Below are 6,527 nucleotides of genomic sequence, written 5' to 3'. Positions count from 1 at the left end.
TATATATTTACAAATATGGGAAACAGTTCCTTAAGTCGTGGGAGATAGACAGATAGCATGCAGTAAACAAAACAGAAGAAGGGAAGGTAAGTGCGTGAAGGTAAAGCTAATAGTCAATCAATCTGCACGACTACTTAAGCATAGAATTAAGGTTGGTTTTCATTTACTCTTTCTAATTAACCTTTTTATATAGCATTTGTATAATATATATATATATATATATATGTATGTGTGTGTACTGCTACAACTACTTAATTCTGACTCTTTCAATCACGTTTGTCATCTGTTCTATATTCATTTAAAACTTGTTACTGTTTAGCTCTTTATCCAACGACATAATATCATTTTATTGCTCAAAACGTTGACATAATCTAAAACGTATATTGTCTTTTTCACCTTCTAAATATCATCTCTAGAAAACTTTATTCAATATGGCAACCGTTTCGTCATTCATATAAATCAAACAAGTTTGTGGTTGGTACCATAATTGTTCATTTGTTTGAGATATATGTAAGACTAAACATTCTCCCAATTAAAATTAATTTTTTTAGAAATTATCATTAGATGATGAAAAAGAGAATGAGCTATTCAAACTATGATATTTATACGGTAAAATGATGATATCACGTCTTCATATAAGAAGTAATAACTCTTTATATGTGATCCTTTAAAATTTAGCTTGTAATAATAAAAGACTATGGTTGCTTTACCCTCATTGCCTATTAATACAATAAATTTCACTTTTGTTAGGTGCATAGAACGACGATAGTCATATGCTGCAGTAAAGGTCATATAAAAATTTTGAAGAAACTTTTAGGTTGCCCTAATTGTTTTTATATGCTTAGATTTTTTTTGAGAGCCACGTTGTTTGAAGCTAGTGTTTTGTGTTTCACTAAGGGTTGTTTTTTGGGAATTTTAACGAAAAATCACATTTTTACACTAAAAAATCAATTATAGTACTATTCATTTTATCTTTTATTTTGTCCTTATCGTTAAAACTCAAAATTTTCAAGTTATTTTTATTAGTTTTTCTTTTTCTTTTTCTTTGGAATCTTTAGTACTAGATTTGTTTGAGGTGACTGAATGCCAGATACACCAATGTTTAATGCAATTTGCAAATGCTCCATGATCATTTTGGTCCACACACACAGTAGTGACACTGGCACCAGTTTTTATATGGAAAAAAAAAATTATGAGTTTAAACTTATCGCATGAACGACAATTTGTTGGTAAAAAAAAAAAAAAAAAAACTGAAATAGTGCATTTGCTATATGAAGTGATTTTTATTTTCATGATTATGGTGCAGAATAGTGTGAAAAGTTCTACATCGATTATCTTATCAAACAGATTACAAAATATATTAAATTGTTGCACTTTCAAGTATTGGAGTTTTTTGTGATAGAATTAGGTAGTGTTATTCATATACATTTTTTACTTTTCACACCTTTATTAATATTTGTTCATTAATCTTCTTCCATTCATTCAATCTAACGATTAAAAATTAAAAGGTATTTAAGAGATAAAGATGAATGTTAATTGGATAGCACCACCGTATAATTATTGCACAAGATTGTGCTAAGGAATCTAAGCCGTTAGATTTTCCTACTTTACAAGTCAACGGACGAAGTTTTATTTTTTAAAAGATGAAGTTAGTTAGGTTTATTGTTATGGTACTGTTGGTTGGCTAGTGAGATATTTCTCTCTGTTACACATATCACTACCAAAATAGTGAGCAGTAGGGGCGAAGTGGGATCTCCTCTATTAATATCAGTTTGATAGTGCTTAAATTTAATATAAAAGTTTGTTTTTTTAGTCATTTAATACAATTACAGCAATTTAATATAAAAGTTTACCGAACACTTGAACACTGCTTTTTGTTTTTTGTTGAAAATATTTTTACAAAATAGTTTATCAAATACTCGACTGCTTTATTTTATAGTTGTTTCTTCTCACAATACAGCATAAACAGTTTTTTTTTTTAAAGTAGAACAATTCTAAACTAGCTAGTCCTTAATTGTGCCAAAATCCCAACCCAGGTAACGCCAGCAGCCACCCACTAAAGTCAACGGCAACTCTTCTTCTTGTCCTCACTGCCAACACCACTTCTCATAGCTTCTCTCTCACTTCCTTGCTTCCATTTCTTCGTCCATGCTTTCTTCATCCTTCCGTTCCATCTCAGAGGCTCTGGCAGGTAAGAATATTCATTCTTATTCGTTTTATTACGGAAAACAAGGAAAGCGCGAAAGTAACAGCCTTCTTGTTTGACATATAGGAAGGGCGGAGCATAATTAAGAATGGGAAATGAATCAAATGATAGTGAAACCATCTATTTATACCAAATTTTATAGACCATTAGATATGGTTGTTAATGATTATATTATTATTTTAAGTATTTATTAACGTGTTTATTTCTTATCGATGACGCATTACATGGATTAAAAAATGAGAAATTTTATTTAAACTGATATAACATCTTTATACACCAAACTTAAATTTTAAATATGAAATGTCAATATTATCCTATTGCATAATTACTACTAAGTACAAGATACAATTAACAATAAAAATAGGATTTATCAATAAACCTACATCTATAAGCAAACCCTAACAGAAAATGATACCACACAGTACAAATCATGTTATTAAAAAATTGATCAGCAATACAATTTTTATGTTTATGTTCATGCTTCTTTCTCTTTCACCAAAAATGACAATATCTAAATGAACAATAATTTTTCTCACCAAATAGAGTTGCTCTTAACTAGATTTTCTATCTTCCTTCGAAGTGCTTGTCATGTATTTTTGTTACTTACGAGTTTTTTTTATTTCAAACAAGTACAATTTGTTTAACTTAGTGTATCAATTCCACTGAGGTACATATCATTCAATCTTTCATAGTTTTAGTCCGAATTGCATTTAATTTTTATGATTTCAAAACCTTTCGCAGCATAATGGAAGAAGAACAATCTTTGCAGCTTATTTCTCCAAAACTCATGATTCAAGACCAGAATGCTAGAAATGCTACTTCTCTCCTACCTCTTATTATTTTGTTTCATGCTACTGCAAATTACTTCATGCCATCAAATGTCAAATATACGTTTTCCCATAAATGAATTATTTGATTGCCTGCAGTTATTTCTTAATGGAAAGTGCAAATACACAAACACACACACACATACTTGGCGCAAAGCAACCTGGAATTTATCGAGAGCAACACTGTAGAGGATGATGGAAACTCTATCAAAAACAACTGTTGGAAGGAAGTAACGTCTGAGGGGAGTAGGGCTGGTTCGGTATGGGATCCTAAACTGAAAATGGGATCCTAAATTCCAAACCGATTTTTTTCGGGACAAAGTTTTAGAAACCAAAACCGATTTGAAATTTCGATATTCCTAAATTTCGGGATTCACGAAATTTTTTTAGAATTTTGGTATGGTTAGGGATTCATCGACCTCCCACCTTCCTTGCCAGCCTACACTGCCACACGGCCCACACATCCCATATTTGTCAATCTCCCCAACCTATCTCCATCCCCCTCATTCTTGGGCTTGACTTTGTTGCCTTCAGGAGTTGGAGGGCTTTGAGAAGTGCATTGTGTTAAAATATGGACCTGCTAGGGTTTGCAGGGTTCTAGGGTTTAAGCCGTGAGAAGTATTGAAGATATTTTCATATATTGCTTTTCTTCACAAGAAGTACAAGCTTTATACAATACGCAATAGGTTATTCTAGGAAGTCTACTTATACAAGGATTACACAAATCAATCTATTCCTATAATAAAGGAAACAATAATATTCCAAGATATTATCGCTTAATACTCCCCCTCAAGGTGGAATGTGAATGTCAATCACACCCATCTTGCCAAGTAATGAGTGAAACATCCCTTGTCCAAGCGGCTTGGTAAATATATCAGCTAACTGTGCTCCAATACGAACGTAAGCCGTCGTGATAACCCCTGATTGAATACATTCACGAACGACATGGCAATCGATCTCTATATGTTTGGTACGCTCGTGGAACACGGGATTGGCTGCTATATGAAGAGTCGCTTGATTGTCACAATGCAGTTTTGCTAGCACACGATGATCAACTCGTAAGTCAGCCAACAAATATTTCATCCATGTAAGCTCACACGTCGCAGATGCCATGGCACGATACTCCGCTTCTGCTGAAGATCGAGAAACGATGGTTTGTTTCTTAGTCTTCCAAGATACCAATGCTCCTCCAAGGAATATGCAATAACCCGTAACAGATCTCCTTGTAATTGAACATCGAGCCCAATCAGCGTCACAATATCCAGCCAAGATTAGGTCCCCCTTTGAAGGAAATAGAAGTCCTTGTCCAGGTGCCCCTTTTAAGTATCGCAAGAGACGATGAACTGCATCTAAATGTGGTTTTCTCGGTTGTTGCATGTATTGGCTGAGTACATGAACTGCATATGAAATTTCCAGTCTAGTGATCGTGAGGTAAATGAGTTTACCAATAAGCCTCCTATACTTCGAGGCATCATGAAGAACTTGCCCTTCCGTTGGAGATAGCTTCAAATTTTCCTCCATGGGAAATTTTGCGGGTTTGGCACCCAGTAAGCCGGCTTCATCAAGAATGTCAAGCGTGTATTTCCGTTGCGAGATAGAAATACCTTGAGAAGACCGAGCCACCTCTACGCCGAGAAAGTATTTCAATGGTCCCAGATCCTTGATTCGAAACTGAGTGTGAAAGAACTGTTTGAGTTCACGAATGGCCTCTTCATCGTTGCCTGTGATGATCATGTCATCGACGTAGATTAGTATAGCTGTGAATGAGTGATCACGTACCTTGGTGAACAAGGAATAATCAGCCTTGGATTGTTGATATCCAGCTTGGTGTATGGCAGTGGAAAATTTGTGAAACCAGCTTCGAGAGGCTTGTTTAAGCCCGTAAAGTGACTGTTGAGTCGGCATACATTGTGCTCCCCCTGACGACGAAGACCGGGAGGTAGTTGCATATAGACTTCTTCCCCAAGGTCGCCATGGAGGAAGGCATTTTGAACATCCATTTGGTGGAGAGACCAACGACGAATAGACGCCACGGCTAAAAGACAGCGGACGGTAATAAGTTTGGCAACGGGGGCGAAAGTCTCTTTGTAATCGATACCTTCACGTTGTGTAAAACCCTTGGCAACCAGGCGAGCTTTATAACGCTCGACAGACCCATCTGAATGATACTTGACCTTGTAAACCCATTTGCAACCAATAGCTCGATGACCGGGAGGGAGACGAGTGAGAGTCCAAGTCTGATTTTGTTCCAAGGCTAAAAGTTCAGATTGCATGGCGGCTTGCCAGGCAGGATCACTGTTGGCTTGCTCAAAAGTAGTGGGTTCGACAATGGTGGAAATGGCACAAGCAAAGGAACGGTGTGAAGAAGAAAGATGAGCATAAGAGACATAATGAGATAAAGGGTAATGTGTACCTGACATGGAAGAGGAGGTGGCACTGGGAGCAAGAGAGTGTACATGATATAAATGGTAGCCCTGAAGTCGCACAGAGGGTTTGGAAGGACGATTGGAGTGGCGAGTTGCAAGGGGAATAGGTGAAGGGGCAGGCTTGGTAATGAGAGTGTCCGGGGAAGGGGTGGTGGCAAGGGTAGGTGGTGCGTCTTGTGGTGTGTCTTGTGGAGGTGTTAAAGGAGAGTTAAGGGTAGTATCAAGGGGAAGGGGGAGAACAATACTATCAGGTTGGTGATCTGGTGGTTGGGAAGAAAAAGGAAAGGTGTCCTCATGAAAGACCACATCACGGGAGGTGGAAAATTTGTGGGTAGTGAGGTCATACACACGGTACCCCTTTTGACCAAGAGGATATCCAACAAATATGCATTTCTGAGCACGTTGATCAAATTTGTGTGTGGGAGTAAGATTCGTGGCATAGCATAAGCAACCAAACACACGCAAATGATGAAAATCTGGAAGTGTACAATGTAAAAGTTCAAATGGGGTTTTGTGATGAAGGAGTGGTGTTGGTAAGCGATTGATTAAATAACATGCCGTTTGAACACTTTCCCCCCAAAAAATTAATGGTAAATTGGCTTGAAAACGAAGTGCTCGCCCAACATTTAAAAGATGGCGATGTTTTCTTTCAACGACCCCATTTTGTTGGGGAGTAGAAGGACAAGAAGTGTGAAACACAATACCCTTGCTATCAAAAAAGGAACGTAAAGAAAGGAATTCAGCCCCATTATCTGCCCTAATCGTTTTGATCATGCGATTGAATTGTGTTTGAACCCAAGCAATAAAAGAACGTAACAACCCTTGTGTTTTAGATTTTAAACGCATAAGATGGATCCAAGTAAATCGTGAATAATCATCAACAATAGTCAAAAAATATCTAGCCCCCGAATGAGAATTGACTCGATGAGGTCCCCAAATATCACAATGTATTAAATCAAAAGGTGCTTGAGATGAAATAAAACTTGACGGAAAAGACAAACGAGTTTGTTTAGCAAGGGGACAAATGTCACACAAATGACTAGAATCAAACATAATAGTTGGAACTTG

The sequence above is a fragment of the Pyrus communis genome, chromosome 12 (assembly GCF_041283825.1).
Source record: "Pyrus communis isolate YQ-2024b chromosome 12, ASM4128382v1, whole genome shotgun sequence".
Classification (NCBI taxonomy): Eukaryota; Viridiplantae; Streptophyta; class Magnoliopsida; order Rosales; family Rosaceae; genus Pyrus; species Pyrus communis.
The sequence above is the reverse complement of the archived record's forward strand: the minus strand, read 5'-3'. Positions refer to the sequence as shown.